Genomic DNA, 17,482 nt, shown 5'->3' with positions numbered 1-17,482 from the left:
AAATTTTTATCTCTTAAAGTCAAAGATGAGATAAGAATGAGAGGTGCATAAATTCAGTTTTTCTCTTTATAGCAAAAACTAATATAAATCTTATATTGCCAAAATGCTGTAAAACTAAACATGAAATTAATGACAAGTATAATGCACAGAAAGGAAGCTGAACAAGCCATGACCAAAAAAAGCTGTTACCAAAATTCCTTTATACATTGATATTGGTGGATAATCCTTTATAGCAGTGGGCTGTTATGATTAATGCAATCCCAATTTGACTCAAAAGCATCATCAAAGGGGTCCCTATAGCCTTACTCTCAGGATGATCTGTTCCATCCCCTGAGTAGTTTTTACATGTCTAGCATATTTCCATGTGCATGTTTTGCTTGATCACCTACCTGCTAGTATCACTAAGTCATCAGATTACAGGGACCAGTTGAGTATCCTTGGTGAATTTGTTTGAATCTGCTCAGTACTTTCTTAGAGGTAGCCATCATCTTAGTTTAGTTGGGGTTCCTCAAGTGAGAAAAATTATATTATACATTTGTGACCAAAGCTATGCAAAAATCACCTTCTTCTTTTTTTTTTTTTTAAGTTGATTTTATAGACACCAGTTGGAGTTAAACTGATCTGTCTTTTCCCCTGTCTTTGTATATTTGATTTAAGGCAAAAGCCAATTTTCTTCATTTAGTTTTGTCTATTTACTTTAGAATAGTATTTGAACTTGTGTGTCCTGGTGCATTTTATTGTTCACTGTGCTCTGCACCTTTATATTTACTCTCTAATTACTGTGCATGTGCTAACAAGTGTTACAATTTATAATTGGACGAAACCAGAAATGTATAGCATGTGAATCAAGTCTTAGCACAGGAGACATTCTCAACAGAGGGAGAAATGGAGGAAAAATTTTTGTTTTATTTTATGCTAAAAATTCAAACTAGAGAAAAAGATAATTTCTGATTGTTTTGTGAGCACTGATGTAGACTAGAGAGCATGCATTGACATAAATGTTAATACAGGACCCACTAGATAGGCAACAAAGAACAGTGTTGCTGTGAGGATTAAACAGTCCATGCCTAGATTCCTAGCCACTAGGAATTTATTCACAGAGAACAGTTAGCAGCCAACAGTTTGCCTCCTGATCACAATTCATATTGGAAAAACACAGTAAAAATTGTCAATTAACTAAATGATAATCAGTAAACAAGTAAACACAGATAAAATAAGACTTTACTTTTTCACACTGAAGTCTGTTGGCTTTCAAGAGAAATGGTGAACATGTGAGTCTTTGAAATGGAGGTTGAGATAAAAGCATTTCCTCATAACCTAGACCAAGACTGAGGAAACATGTCTATGTTTTCCACTTGCTTCCTCATAGTGTACTATCTCATAGTGTTAGGGTCTTTAGGAGGATAATCATATCACCCCAGGGCCAAGAGCCCACAATTTTAAAATCAAAGATTAGAATACATCAGGATTTTTAAAGGAAATCCAAATTTTGGTACTATGGTTCAATTACTAAAAATTTAACTTTTCTTCAGCAATTAATATTTTTCCTGATTGCTTTGCTAAGAAGGAAATTGATGTCCCAATTTTGTATAATAACTTCATTGCTGAAAATTTGTTCTCTCCCCCAATTTTGTAAGTTTATTTACTTTTTGTGAAAGAATTTGATGGCCTGAGTGAAGCAAAAGAAGATGAAAACAAATGAACAAGTAATACCTTTCAGATCTGAATTCAACCAGCATAAAAACAAGGAATCCATTTGCGAGGTGATATATGCAACCTTTCAGAATTTGAGGGTTGTGACTATTGATTCAGCACCAAAAGCACTGAAAGTAATCTCCATTGAGATCCACAATTATACGTTCATCATATGCTTTGTTCAAATTAAATTGCCAGAGTTATCTGTCAAGCCAAACATGAGCCACCGTCCCTCCTGACACATAATTGTGGGTTAGGGTTTTCTAGTCTTGTCTGAAGTAAATATAATAGTGAAAAGAGAAACAAGTGAGTGGATAACAACCTACTTCTCAGGTCATCCATCGTTAAGCTAAATATAAAAACATTGGTAAAAATTTGCAAACAATTTTGTTGTTCTCAACATATGAAACAGTTATTATTAAATTTAAAATTATTTACATAAAATGGATTTCCTTTGTATTTAAAATTTTGAGGACTTTTTTTTTTAACTTGCTAAAAATTGATGGTCCATACAAAATTCTGAACAACCATTAGATGGTCTACTGATGTCAAAAAATTTGAAAACTTTATTATAACAAATACCCAATCACTAAAGATAAACATGAGAAAATTTAACAAACACCCAGATTCACTAATTATACTAATTGTCAAAATTTAAAAATGTAAGGGGGAGGGATAAATTGGAAGATTGAATTTGACATATACACACTACTGTATATAAAATAGATAACTAATGAGGACCTACTGTATAGCACAGAGAACTCTACTCAATACTCTGTAATGGCCTGTACAGGAAAAGAATTTAAAAAAGAGTAGATATATGTATATGTATAACTGATTCACTCTGCTGTATCCTCAAAATTAATACAATATTGTAAATCAACTATACGCCAATAAAAATTTTTTAAGAATTAAAAATGTAAAACCAAATATATTTTATTTTAGACATTCAAATCTATTACTTGAAGTAATATAACATTTTATACCTTAAAAAATCAGGGAATTTGAATTTCAGACTCTAAGATACAGGTAAATTTTTAAAGAATGAGAAGATGCTTAAGTTGTTTGAAATGAATTGTCACCCTTACTGAGATAAGTTAGCATGATGGACACATGACTGACTGATCGATGCCTTTTGTATTCCAAATGCTGTTCATATCACCCATTCCTCACCCTGCCTTGACATCCATTCAGCTCAAACACATTCATTCACTCACTTAGTCATACAGAAAACATTAATTGAGTACCTACTATGTGCCAGACACTGTTTTAGTGTCTATGGCATAGACATCGAACACAATAGACCAATGTTCCTACTCTCATGGAACTTACAACCTAGAGAGGAAAAAGTGAAAAAAATGCTAAATAATTAAAAACATAGGGCTATGGTCATATATGTTCATTTGTGTTAAATGTATTGTGAGTAGTTAATAAAGCAGGAGAGGGGTTATGAAGTGTCAGAGGTACACAGCTAAACCCTTATCAAGAAGGTAACATTTTACCAAAACATAAACGATGAAGGAAGCAGGGCATAGCTATATCTACAGAAGAAGCTTGCTAGGCAGAAGGGAAAGCAGGTGCAAAGCCTGTGAGGTGGGAACGTTTGTGATGTGTTCAAGGAACAGTGAGAAGGTCGACATGGCTTGAGTGTAAAAGAAAGAAGGGGAATAAGGTCAGATAATTAATGGGATAAGGTGGTTCATACAGGGTCTTAGAGGTTAGCAAGGACTTCTGCTTTATTCTGAGTGAGCTGGGAAAAACGTTTGGATGATTTTGAGCAAAGTTATGATGTGGTCTGACTTGATTTTTAACCAGATCACCATGACTACTGTGAGCAGGGAGATCAATTACTAGCTAATCCAGATGAGAAATAATGATGGTTTGAACCAGGCGATGGCAGCAAGAGGAGTAAAAGTGGTCAAAATCTGGAGATCTTTTTTAACTGTTAATTCTTCAGGATTTAGTGATGGATTGGATGTGAGCTTCAAGACAATGAGATGAGTCTAGTCGACACAAAATATTTTGGTCTGAGTCACTGTAAAGATAGTGATGCCATTAATGCAGCAGAAGGGAAAATTGCAGTTCAGTTTAGAGTGGGGAATAACAGGAGGTCTTTTTAAGCATGCTAAGTTTGCTATCCAAGAGGAGGTGTTAAGTAAGAATTTGAATATTAACATCTAAAGCTGGGGAGGGGGCAGGGAGAAGCAGGCTGCTGATATTAATCAGGATTCTTCTGCAGGGAATTGCATGTGTGAAGCATGAATCTTGGTGGGATAAGTCAGGATATGACTCTGGACAGAAAAGGGAACAGGTCCAAGGACTGAATTCCAAGGTGTTATCATATTTAGAGGGAGGGGAGGAAAAGGGAAACTAGGAAAGTTGACTGAGAATGAGAAGCCAGGAAGGGAGGAGGATATCCAGGCAAGACTGGCGTCCTGGAAGATACAGAGAGAAAATATGTCAAAAAATAGAGTGATCAGCTGACAAACCAAGTGAGTGTTGACCACTGGTTTTAGCTTTGGCGACACAGAGGTCACCAGTGATATCGACAAGCATGGTTTTCAGAAAATGGTGAGGAAAAAACCAGATTGGAATGTGTTCAAGAGAGCTTGGAAAGACATACTTCGGATTAGCAAGGATAGACAATGACACACGAGTTTTGCTGTATGGGTGAACAAGAAACGGCTTTTTTTTCTTTCTTTCTTCTTTTTTTTTTTTTTTTTTTTTTGCTTTCTGGAGATGTGTGGGACCAAGTATTTAAAGATGATTAGCAGTGACACACAAAAAGTGGAGTAATGGGGAAGTGCTGGTTGCTTGATAAACTCTAAAATAGCGTTAGCTTAAACCAATAAAGGTTTACTTCTCATTTACATAACTGTCCAATGTGAGTGGTCCTTTTCACTGGACGGCTTTCCTGTATTTAGTGACTTGGGTGGTCCATTGAATCTGTGAGGACCCTGAGCAAATAATTTTTAATTGAGATATAATTGAGATATAATGTTGTATTAATTTTAGGTTTATAATATGATGAATTGATATATGTATATAGGGCAAAATGATTAGCACAATAAGTTTAGCTAGCATTCATTACCATACACAGTTACCAAAATTTTTTTTCTTGTGATTAGAACTTTGAAGATCTAGGATTTTTTAAATTGGAGAAATAACAAGATATTTTTATGTGATGGGAATGGTCCAGCAAAGAGGTACATAATGAACACCTACCTTAACCTATATTCCCCACTCCAGGCACGGATATTAACAATAAAGTGACAGTCAATGATGAGGTCAGGGTTTTGTATAGACCAAACTCAAAATGATCTATATTAAAAAAACAGCTGCATTTAAGCCACCATTTCCATTTTGCAACATCAAAATTGCCAAATCAAAATGTCATGTACATCAGCTCTTTCATATCTTTTTCCTTGTTCTCCTTTCCAAACACTTCGAATGCCAGAGATGCCGTCCTTTTAAAATGCTTTCTTTCCTTAAAGTTTTTGTATTTTAAATCTTAAATCTAAGTTTAGAATGAAAAGCTTGCTTCTCTTTAAGTAACTTTAACTACTAACAAGCTATAGTGTAGAAATAGTTTAGAAGTCAAGGGGATTCTTCTTATTGCCTTGATCCCAAATCAGACCATGAACTAAGCCAACCCCGACAATGGTAATTCCATTGGGGCATCACTTAAGACTGGGTCAAAAAGGATAGCTACCTTAGGCCAGTTTCCCAAGAGAAAGAACCTGAGACAGATTCCTGTGTATGTGATTTATTGAGGATGAGCCCTCAGGAGAAACCTGTAAAGGAATGAGGGAAGCAGGATAGGACTGGGGAAGAAGCCAGCAAAGACGTGGACTTAATTGGTGACTAACTTCAGCCTGATCCTGCAGGCAGCTCAGCTGCATGAGTTTTGCCAGAGTTGTCTGTCCATGAGCTGAGGGGTTTGGACTTTTGTACCACATGCTAGCCAGGTGTTGTCTGTAGTCTTCCCTCAGCATAACAAGGATGCGGCTTGGCCATAAAGAACAGTCACTTCCCAGTCAAGACAGCTCCTGTTCTGGCCAGTTCTTAGGGGAAGGGGGCATCTGGGAGCTGTTAGCAGCGGCTGGAGATGGATGTGTCACCCCAGGAAAGGGGGTCTGGATGGGGCAGCAGCAGCATCCACTATGGTGGTCTCAGTACTTGCCATCCAGATACCTCCAGTTCCTCCTCGGAAGGATGGTGCAAGTTCAAGGTCAGCACGAGTGTTATTGATAGCTACTGGAGCACCAGTGAAAGGAAGTGAAACATTCTAAAATCTTGATTTGCCTGAAAAGTTAGTATTCTGACCCCTTGTCAATTTCCCCATGATCATCTTATCATTTTAAGCTGATCAAGACCAATGTTCATCTCTGCCCGTGCTGACGGGGGCTGCCCACAGGGAATTCCTGGGATCTGAGGTTCAGAAACACCCCCTCAGCTACCTGCTATAAGGAGAGTTCCAGTCTACTGAGCATCACTGATCACGGCCCTTAGGTGATATTCACAGTAAATGACAGTGACTCCACACCTGACACATATCTAAATTCCATGTGTTTTTTTCTTTCCTGTCAGATAAAATGCTTTCATTTTTTTGGTGCCTGACAATAATCACTATAACTACATCCTTTAGATATCCATACAAGCAGACTAGATGCTTTGTATTCATACCTTTAAATGAGCCCATAAAATTCGGCATGTGTACATAACCACATACTTTTTAAAAATGCAAGCAGATACTTCCCTGGTGGTCCCGTGGTAAAGAATCTGCCTTACAATGCAGGGGACATGGGTTTGATCCCTGGTCAGGGAAATAGGATCCCATATGCTGCGGGACAACTAAGCTCACACGCCACAACTACTGAGCTCACGCACCTCAACTAGAGCCCGCGTGCCACAAACTACAGAGCCCACGTGCCCTGGAGCCTGTGCACCACAACTGGAGAGGGGAAACCAGCACTCCACCGCTAGAGAGAAGCCCGCACCACAATGAAAAGCCTGCGCGCTACAGCAAAAGATTCCTCATGCCTCAACGAAGATCCTGTGTGCTGTAACTTAGACCCAACGCAGCCAAAAATAAAATAAACAAATAAATAAATAATAAATAAATCTTAAAAACTAAATAAATAAAAATGCAAGCAAACATTGTTGCAAGGCAATTTTAGGAGTTGGAGCAAACTTGTATTCAGATTTTGGACTTGCTACTTACAGCTAAATTCGGCCAAGTCATTTAATATCAGTGAGATTCAGTTTCCTTAAAATGGGAATAAAACCAATCCACACCCCCAAGGATTTTAAAGGCGTCCCATGGTAAGACAGAGAAGGCACCTTGTACCACACCTGGCCCCTTGAATTCCCTCTCTTCTTTCTCTCCTGTGCAGAAGGTGGGTTGGTGTGTTTTCTTTTTTCCGCTTGTTCTTCAGAGGATCTCATCTGTGCTAAGCCTGGTGCCAGGCTGTCGTCCTGCAATATCTGTTTGCAGTGTTTTCACCTGTTCCAAGTCCTCAGGACCCCCTCACCTTCCTCAAAAAAAGGAAGAAAACAATTGCATCCATGCCAACTATATTAGAGAAAAATGGGACATTTCCTGAATCTTTCAAAAAGAAAATGCAGCAGTGTCCACGTTTGCTTCCTACCCACCCACCAGCAATTTGCTCCAGATCCCTCCCGCCATGGCTATTCTGCAAAGTCCTGGCCACAGCCAGCAGCTCCCCTCCGGATGCCCCTATGGGGTCTCTGCCTGGCTTCTATTACTTAATGCTCCTTCTTGTGGGTTTTTTTTTGCTAACACTCCAAACACTTATTAAACTGTTTCTTCCCAACTAATGCAATTCTCTGGTGAGAGGAGCTATAATTAAAAAAGGAGAGAAACCCTGATTATTGGAAAGCAGGCAAGCAGAGGGGAGGGTGTACTGAATACAAAACATCTTCCTTTGGCCTGGTAGGAAAACTCGATTTCTACCAGTAATTTGTGATGTGGAGCTCCTCTTGCTTTCAGGCTCTAAATAATTGTGTAAACTTCATTTGTTTCATTTGGAACTTGGCTGTCATTTCCTGTCAGGAGGAAAACAAGAGAAACTCCCCCTGCACGATCCTTGCCTGATCTCCTGTCGGTCAGCCTCACAGGAACAAGCATCTTGCAATTTGCTGCTGCCCAGGCCCTTCATCTTCACACAGAAACTACGTCTTAATTATAGCAGTTAATGGGCTGTTTCACTCCAGGATCAATATGTCTGACAAAAACCCAGCGCGATAAAAGGTCGTTAATTCACATCTGACTAATTCAGGATATGTGATTATTTTGGCAGGGACCCAGCTGAAGTTTACCTCTTGTATTGGGGCTTACAAAGGTTCAGTTTGGCCCATTAACTGGGAATAACAGAATTGCTGGGGAAGTATTTAAGAGCATCATCTATTTGCATGGAGGTAACAGGCTGATTGTAGCTTCCACACTGCTCAGTTCCTACTAGGCAACCCCAGTTAACCACTGTTTTGTATTACCATCCAGCCTTGGAAACTGCAAAGTGCACTGCCTTAAAATATATCTACAGGTCCACTAATTTTATTGCCTTGCGGTCGATGCCTTTGGTATATTGTATCACATCCTTCATCCCGCCTCTGATTTCAGCTGCAGGTTCAGTGGACGTTTCCACTTGGGGTTAACCTCATATCTGCAGGCAGCGTCCACTCTCTAGCACAGGATGTGCATGTCTCCTTGCCCATTTGCTCAGGGCCTCCTCTGAACCCACAGGAAGGGCAGGCCAGAATGTTAGGATGTTAATACCCGTAGGGGATAACGCTCCACCAATGGGAGGTGGTAGATCTACTGAAGGACACTTGGGGATGCCTTCTGTAAGCTTCTCAGAAGTCCTGGCAGAAGTGAGCCCTGGCTGACAGCTGTGACCTTGATCATGTGCACTTGTACTGTCTTGCCTGCTTGCCTGTGTTATTGTCCTTGCTTCATAGCATAACTTTTCAAATAAACTACCTGCCCCCACTCTTCTTTGGGCGGAAACCTAAACTAAGGCACCCACTCCTTCAAAATTATGTATGAAGGTCTATGTGTATTTGAGATGCTTGCTCATTCCTCTCCTGTGCTTCATGGGTTTAGGATTGATTTTTGGCAATGATTTTGAAAGAGCAATGTCTATTTTCTTTTTCCTTCTCTGTACTTACAGAACTCCTTCCTTTCTCCCTACTGTCCTTTTCTTGGGTTCTCACAGTCCCCTCTACAGCCCTCCAGTTCTGATCTATTCCTTTGCCTCCTCCTCTTCCCCAGTATCAGCATAAATCACCCCCTCCCCCATCACCGCTTTATCTTCTTCCCGTGTTCTGTTTCTTAGTAACACAGCCTTTATGGACTAATATGGTAGACGGATACCTGCTAAAAAAGGCTCAAGGGCTTTTATATTATTCTGAGGCTAAGAAGTGTGTGGTTTAACCAGGAATTTCTAGGCAATTGGGGTCTTCCCATTGTTGCTCAAACCATGCGTAGATTTGAGCAGATGTAGACACGACAAATGCTCCTGCCTTCTTAACCCTTAATTGTCTCAGCTTTTGCTACATCACCACCACATTTTTCTCCTTTGAACTCCTTAGATTTTCCTTCATCTTTTTGGTCTTCTCATCTTCCTATTCTTCAACTCATTGTCACTCTTAGTGTGATCCAATGACCAGTAACATTTGTAACACCTGGAAGTCTTCTAGAAATGTAGAATCTCTATACCACAGGATCCCAGAATCTTCAGTTTTAAAAGACCCTCAGATGATTCATATTCACATTGAAATTGGATGGATATTGCAAGTGTTGATGGTTTCCTAGGTTTCCAGACCTGTTTCTCTTCCTCGCTTTCCACACTCTCAGGAAATGTCTCTGCTCTCACAGCACCAGCTCCTGTCGGTGAACTGATGACTACATGACCTCTTTCCCCCTCTCTTCCCAGCTCGTTCTCATTTATGCATGTGTTCAATTGCCCACTGGGCATCCACATCGGGATATCCCACAGGGGAGCCCAACTCAAGATAAGGAAGTATGGGTACTCCGATGAGCCTGTTGCAGATGGGCTAGCCTAGATAGTGATATCAATTGGGACCAATTTAAAACCTATTTCAGATGATTACTTGTTGCTATGGGGAGGAAAAGAGTCCGTTTTGTTCCTTCTTGAATGTGGAGACTAGGAACTTTTTATTTTAAAAAATGAATGCGTTTCTTAACTCCCTTCAAAACAACAACACAACGTCACAACAACAGCAACCTTATGGTTGGGGGGAGATTCCCTCCTTAGGGTAAACACAGCTATCCCCCTGCTGCTGAGGATACCTGTAGCTCCATCCCTTACTGGAAATTGTCCTAGGCTGTAGTAGGAAACTGATTTTCTCAAAGGTGTGCCACTTCCCTGGGGCGGCAGGGGGGGTGACCTGTGGCCAATAAAGGGGTGTCATGGAGATATAGAGGTCTCGTCCCCTTTTCTCAATTTAGAACGACTCTGAAGGGCTTGCTCTGGCTCTCGTAGGGTCAACTGAGGACTCAGTTTCAACCACTGAGTTGTGGATCAGACTTTCCCTGCTCCTAGTACCACTGTCCTTTCTTCCCACAGGTCTATCTTCTGAGAGAACTTCCTAGTATAGGTTTTGCATCCCAGAGCCCATGTCCAGGGAGGCCAACCTATGACACTGCTGCTTCCCCATCACTCCCTGTGTTACTGAATCCATTAATTTCCATCCTGCTGCTTAAAACGGACAACTGGGAAGGATTTTTGACTCTTCTCTCTCTTTCAGTCCACATGCTAGAATGCCAGTGTTCCACTGACTCCTTTATTCCATCCTTATGACTATTGCCTTAGTAGAAGCTTTCGTCCATCTCTTAGCTTGATATTTGCAATGGCCTCATAACTTAATTCCTCACTGCAACCATGATAATACTTCCAGAATTTTAAAAAAATTATGAGTTCATTTATAGTTCTTCCATGGCCTCCCATTCCCTCAGGATAAAATCCAGACATCTCAAGACACCTATTTAGTTCAGTCCGCACCAGGCTTACCTCTCTTGGAGGAGTAGTTTCATGTGTTGCTACAGATTATCAGATTCTCTCCATTTGTAGAAGTGGCCTCTTTGATACCAAGGATGTGTTTTTCTATCCCAGTATCCCTACAACCTTGTTCAAAGTGTGACATCTTATAGGACTTTGAATGAAAGTTTCCTGCAGGCGTCTATTCAATTCCCCTTTGTGCGTTATTCCTCCCATTCCACTCATTCTAAATTCATGAAGTGAAATGATTTCACTGCTTGCTTATGTTTCTAACCTGTCACTTACCTTTACTTCTTAAGAAAAAACACTTAAACTCGGGGGCATGATGATCCACTAGGAATTTGCTGGAGTGACTGGGTAACCAGGATTTACAGTACTCTGCCGATGTGATTCTTTTTACCCATCCTGTAAATTTTAGTTATAGCTACACTTACCTGTGGCCAGTGTGGACAAGGCTGGCTCCTTTTCGTAATTTCATAGTCACAGTAAGGTCGCAAATCTCAAGCTGCTTTTTTCCCCTGTTCTTCCCCCCTCCCCCACACTCCACAGCCTATTGCCCGAAGCCATACAATGGGTATTCAACAGAAAATGTCAGCATTAATAGACAGTCACTTTAAATGAGCCAAGCAGTGCTATTTCAAGGTTATGTGATGTTCATCCCTATCTTTTGATGAAAGGCTCAGGATTGAAAACTTGTGAGGATTTTCTCTGTGACCAAGCGACATCTTTCCATAGCTATAGGGCACGTGTGCAGATTTGAGTATCAGATGTTGGTGCCATCCTTATGCCTCAACCAGATCCACTAGTCTTTAGAAGAACTATACAAGTAGTTTGACATCATGGAAATGTGCTCAGCCTTCCTGGTTATAGTAGACATCTTTTATGTTACTACTGTGTGTCTGTCCCAATGACTCAGTCTATGTTTGTCCAAAATTATTCTCAGAGTTCGTAATTTTTTTAAAAAATAAACATTGTATTTTAGAACAGTTCTAGATCTTACAATAAATGTATATTCCTGTACATACTTTGGACACAAAATCGCTTTTGGTTGTTCTTTTTTTAACTGTTCAACTGACAAGTAATGTGCTCTCAAAATGTGCTTATTATATGAACAAGTGTCTTTAGTGACTACACAATGTGTCCAATCAAATACAAGGTGAGGGTGAAAACTTTTGGTTCTGCATATTAATTAGTTCTGTATTTTCATTGTTGAACAGATGATTTTAAAAGTCAGAAGTGAGATTGATCATTATTACTACTTTCCTGAAAATGTTGCCATAGCAAAGAAGAGAAATACAGAATTGCAGGGTTGGAAATGAGAACTGAAATCATCATAATTTCCTGTCTCCATGTTAAGCAGTATCGAGACGGGATATTTTTCTCTCTCAATGTTAAGAAGTACTGAAAACAAGCAATATAACTTAGTTCCTGGCTCCAGAAAGACTTCTTCCAGGAATATAAGAGTGTAAGCAACAGAAGTTACTTAAATGTCATGACTAACATAGGGCTTATCAAGTGTCTCCTCCAGACCCTCACCAACTTTGCTCAGCCATCAAAAGCTTTTATGTCATAAACTCTGTCCAGACCCAATCAGTTTTTTAACTTTTTATTTTATATTGGAATATAGTTGATTAACAATGTTGTGTTAGTTTCAGATGTACAGCAAAGTGATTCAGATATACATATATATGTATCTATTCTTTTTCCAATTCTTTTCCCATTTAGCTTGTTGCATAATATTGAGCAGAGTTCCCTGTGCTACACAGTAGGTCTTTGTTGGTTATCCATTTTAAATAGAGTAGCTGGTACATGTCAATCCCAAACTCCCTAACTATCCCTTCCTCTCACCCTCCCCCACCCTGTAACCATAAGTTCATTCTCTAAGTCTGCAAGTCTGTTTCTGTTTTGTAAATAAGTTATTTTGTATCATGTGTTTTAAGATTCTGCATATAAGAGATATCTTATGATACTTCACCATCTCTGCCTGACTTACTTCACTCAGTATGACAATCTCTATGTCCATCCATGTTGCTGCAAATGACATTATTTTGTTCTTTTTTGTGGCTGAGTAATATTCCATTGTATATATGTACCACATCTTCTTTATCCATTCCTCTGTTGATGGACATTTAGGTTGCTTCCATGTCTTGGCTATTGTAAACAGTACTGCAATGAACATTGGGGTACATGTATCCTTTTGGACCATGTTTTTCTCTGGATATATGCAAAGGAAACCATAAACAAAATGAAAAGACAACCCACAGAATGGGAGAAAATATTTGCAAATGGTGTGACTGACAAGGAATTAGTCACCAAAATTTACAAACAGCCCATGTGACTTAATATCATCAAAACAAACAGCCCAGGACTTCCCTGGTGGCGCAGTGGTGGAGAGTCCGCCTGCCGATGCAGGGTACACGGGTTCGTGCCCTGGTCCAGGAAGATCCCACATGCCGTGGAGCAGCTGGGCCCGTGAGTCATGGCCACTGGGCCTGCACGTCTGGAGCCTGTGCTCCACAACGGTGAGAGGCCCGTGTACAGAAAAAAAAAAACAAACAAACAGCCCAATCAAAAAATGCGCAGAAGACTGAAATAAACGTTTCTCCAAAGAAGACATACAGATGGCCAAGAGGTACATGAAAAGATGCTCAACATCACTAATTATTACAGAAAAACAAGTCAAAACTACGTTGAGCTATCACCTCACCCCAGTCCAAGTGGCTGTCATCAAAAAATCCACAAACAATAAATGCTGGAGAGGGTGTGGAGAGAAAGGAACCCTCCTACACTTTTGGTGGGAATCTAAATTGGTACAGCCACTGTGTAGAAGAGTATGGAGATTCCTTAAAAAACTAAAAATAGAGCTGTTATACCATATGATCCTGCAATCCCACTCCTGGGCATGTACCCGCAGATCCAATCAGTTCTGCATCTTCCCAACCCACCTTAAAACTGACCTGCCGAGCCCTAAAACACCATTCACACATTCATATCCTCCCTTTCTTTTTCCTGACTGAGACACTACTAAGTCCTGTAAAGGTGGTATTCTACCTTCCTGCAATAAGTCTAATAATCTTAGCTTCGTCTGATCAATAAGTTCTTCTAATCATCTTTTGGGGAACAGATAGTTGGCAAAAGGGGCTAAAAAGGAAACTGAATGCACTACTCTGGGAAGCCTTTAATTAGTTTACATTGTAAAGTCTAACAGCTCTTGCATTAAAAAAATTTTATTCTTAAATCCTCTCTAGTAACAGAAAACTTACTAAGATTATTTTTTGTTATTTTCCTCCTTAGAAAATTCTATCAGAAAATTCTCTCTTATTTTGGGTAAATTCCATCTCCTTTTTACATTAACCACTGAAAAGCTCATGACAGACTCGTGAAGGATCTGAGATTTGTGTTTTTTGTGTGCACTTTCCAGAAACACAATTGCGATAATTCTTCACTTAAGAAACTTAAGGACAGGAACTTACAACTATTCATTCTCACATTATTTTAAAAATATAGATGGCTCCTTAAAGACTTCACATTGAAAACAAAACACTTTTAACAAAATCGAAGGAAATATTTAGTGATGGGATTTATTACCAAAGATCTAAATTCTAGTGACAGCCATTTAAAAAAAATGAGTTCATTGTAAATTAAGTAAGCAAACTACAGTCAGGGACTGGGAAAAGCTGCCTCACATCTCCACTTACTTTTTCCCATGTCATCTCTTCCCAAAGACACACAGCACAGAAAGCTTGGGAAGTGATTTTTATGTCCATGGATAATGGTATGGTCTTATGGAGTAGTGAGCAAATTGCTTTCTCAAGCTAGGTAAATTGCATTATGCCTTTGATCAGTAGTTTCTGCATTTATTTTTTCTTTTATTGTGGTAATATATATACAGCATAAAATTCTGTGTCCGCATTTCTAAGCCACACACACTTTTTGAAAAATGCTTAGCTCAAGATAGTTTGGGACAGTCCAGACCTGACAGATATCTGGCTACTCTGGGACATTGTCAGGCATCTGGCCACAGTGAGGCTGATCAGAAGGAAATCTGGGGAGGGACATACAGAATCACCACTTAACTCTTCACTTACCCCGGGGAGGACACCAATTTGCATGACCTGCCCACCTCCTTATTGTGCATCACCCCATCTGCCATGGCCAAACCTCTTGGTATTTCTACTCACAGCCTTGTGGACAGCATAGTATTTGCCTGGGGAAATGCGAGAAGTGCTAATACAGAGGATTTCAAACTATGTTCCATGAAGAACTGGGCTTTCAAGGAGAGCCCATGTGTGAGCATATCTGAGATCGTGACACTTACTTCAACGAAAGAAGTGCTGTATTTTTATTTTCATAGTAATATTTATGTAGGTTTCATTTTTTAAAAAAGGAAAGTGTTCTTGATGAAATGTTTAGAAACTACTGATCTGTTTCCATACTATAGTATTAACATCCAATTCAGTTTAAGCCTTTTCTCATTCAAGTTCATGGACACCCTCAAGTCTATCTGCAGACCCAGGTGATGCACAGATCCCAACCTGAGTCCCCTGTCTTAGGACCACAGCTGGCTCTGTTATCTGCCAAGGATCTTCCTCAATGCATGTTACCTGCCCTGTAACTCTACATGGTGCCATGTTTCATGCCTTCAGGCTTTTTCTCCCAGGGCTTCATCTACCTGTTGGGTCACCATCACAGCCTGGTCTCCATTGTCCTCTCTTGATGGCTTTCTATCACCTGTGGAGTCAGATGTCACATCCTCAACATGTCTTCCCTGACCTCTCTTTCTAAAGCGGCAACTTCCCCTACCTTTTCACTCTCTTTCCTTCTGCCCAACTTTACTTGTCTTTACAACTGCATTGAACTGTCTGAAGTAGATATCAAATGATGCACTTGTTTGTTGAAACTCTCTTGCACTAGCATAGAAAAGCCATGAATGCAAGGAACTTGTCTGTCTGTCTTTCTGCTGTATCTCCAGTGCCAGGCAATTCAATAACCATTTGTTATATATAGAAAACCTGTGATCCTACTCACAACTTCCTAGATGCCTGTCCGTTTTTTCTCTCATTGGCCACAGTGAGGGTTATTCATGTTCCATGTCATGCCAGGTCCTTCTTGTACAGGTCCCATTACAAAGCAATAGGGAGTTCAGCCTCCTTCCCTCCAAGAAAGGAAATTCTGACTCACACTCCTGCCTTGCTTTTTACCCATGGATGGCAGAACTCTGTCCAATAGGTAGACTCCCATTCATCTTATACAAATAGAGTGATGAAGATAACAGCTTTGTTACATTGTTAAAAGGATGTCTGGCTCTGCCCACTGCCTCAGCACCCTATAGCTACCAATTAAGGGGAGAAAAAGACCCCTCAGATCTGAAACCCTAGGACTCTATATGCCCTAGTCTTGGTATAGAATTGTACTGAAATTACCCAAAATTAATTTTAAAATTATTCTATTTTATTCAATTTTAAAATTATTTCAATCCCTTACTCAAGTGTCAAGTCAAAACCCACTTTAAGCTCTTATTTTAAAAAGAAAAAATGTCTTTTCTTTCTTTTCTAGGTCTTGAAATTATATCGCTGCACCAGAATGCCTCTAACTTCTTCACCCACGAAACTGCCACAGACACTCAAGCTTACATGGAGCTTTCTCTTTTTTCCATCCCCTGCATCACACTGCCTCGCCCCGCCAGAAGAAGTCCCAGCCTGTCTTGCGCCTTGTATCAGTTATCTATTTTATCTATCTATCTATCATCCATCCATCCTTCCATCTATTATCTATTAGTTACAAACCACTTAGTAGCTTAAAACAATCATATTCATATTCCAAAATATATGTCCCAAGATATTTATTAGCTTTAAAGGAAGAACAATAACATAAAAATGGAGAAATCAGAAAGAAACCACCTTGACCAGTAGATCAAGGTGAACAGCACTAGTAATAAGCCAACTTCAAATGCTGCACTTTCTGATATGATGGACGGAGAAGGGCTTCACGTCATTCCTAAAATGCAAAATCTCAGCCAAACCCCAACTGAGGGACATTTTGCCAAATAACTGACCAGTCCTCTTCAAAATGTCAAAGTCATAAAAGATAAGGAATGACTGAGGAACTGCTATAGATTGGAGGAGACTGAGGGGACAAAAACTAAATGCAATGTGGAAACTGACACCCTTTGATACAGGAAACAAAAAAGACACTAGTGGAAAAACTGGTGGGATTTGGTTAAGGTCTTCAGGTGACAGTATCAATTTCCTGGTTCTCATCACTGCACTACAGTGGCATACAATGATAAGATTAAGGGAAGCTCAGTAAAGGGTCTATGGACATTTTCTATATTATTTTAGCAATTTTTGTATAAATCTAAAATTAATTCAAAATAAAAAGTTAAAGAAAGACATGCAATGATTTATTATGTCTCACACTTCAGTGGGTTTCCTGGGTAATTCTTCTGTATCTCACCTGGGCTTTCACATGCAATGGCATTTATCTGATGGCTTGGTAATGACATTTATCTGATGGCTTTGCTGGGTGCTGGCTCATCTGGGACAGGGGACCACTGAGGATCTCCATCATGAGATGTTTTATCCGGGGCTGCTTCTCAATATTGTGGTCTCAGGAAACAGTTTCAAGAGGGCAAAGACTTAAGCTGTAAGCCTCCAAATGCCTACCCATGGCAATTGTATATCACTTCTACCTTATTCTGTTGGTCAAAACAAGTCCTGAGGCCAGACCAGATTCAAAGGATA

General features: G+C 39.7%; 1 long non-coding RNA gene across 1 annotated transcript in view; it reads left to right on the top strand.

Moving 5' to 3' along the window:
• The window catches only part of LOC113626492 (uncharacterized), a 142,181-nt gene extending 125,057 nt beyond the window's left edge, over positions 1-17,124 (top strand). The window contains exon 4 of the long non-coding RNA XR_003435173.1: positions 16,296-17,124. This is a non-coding gene — a long non-coding RNA (uncharacterized LOC113626492). The remainder of the gene's footprint in view (positions 1-16,295) is intronic.
• Positions 17,125-17,482: the final 358 nt, after the last annotated feature.

This window comes from Aethalodelphis obliquidens, unplaced genomic scaffold (genome assembly GCF_003676395.1).
Source record: "Aethalodelphis obliquidens isolate GAN/ISIS:26980383/991018 unplaced genomic scaffold, ASM367639v1 scaffold18, whole genome shotgun sequence".
Taxonomy (NCBI): domain Eukaryota; kingdom Metazoa; phylum Chordata; class Mammalia; order Artiodactyla; family Delphinidae; genus Aethalodelphis; species Aethalodelphis obliquidens.
The sequence above is the reverse complement of the archived record's forward strand: the minus strand, read 5'-3'. Positions and strand labels throughout refer to the sequence as shown.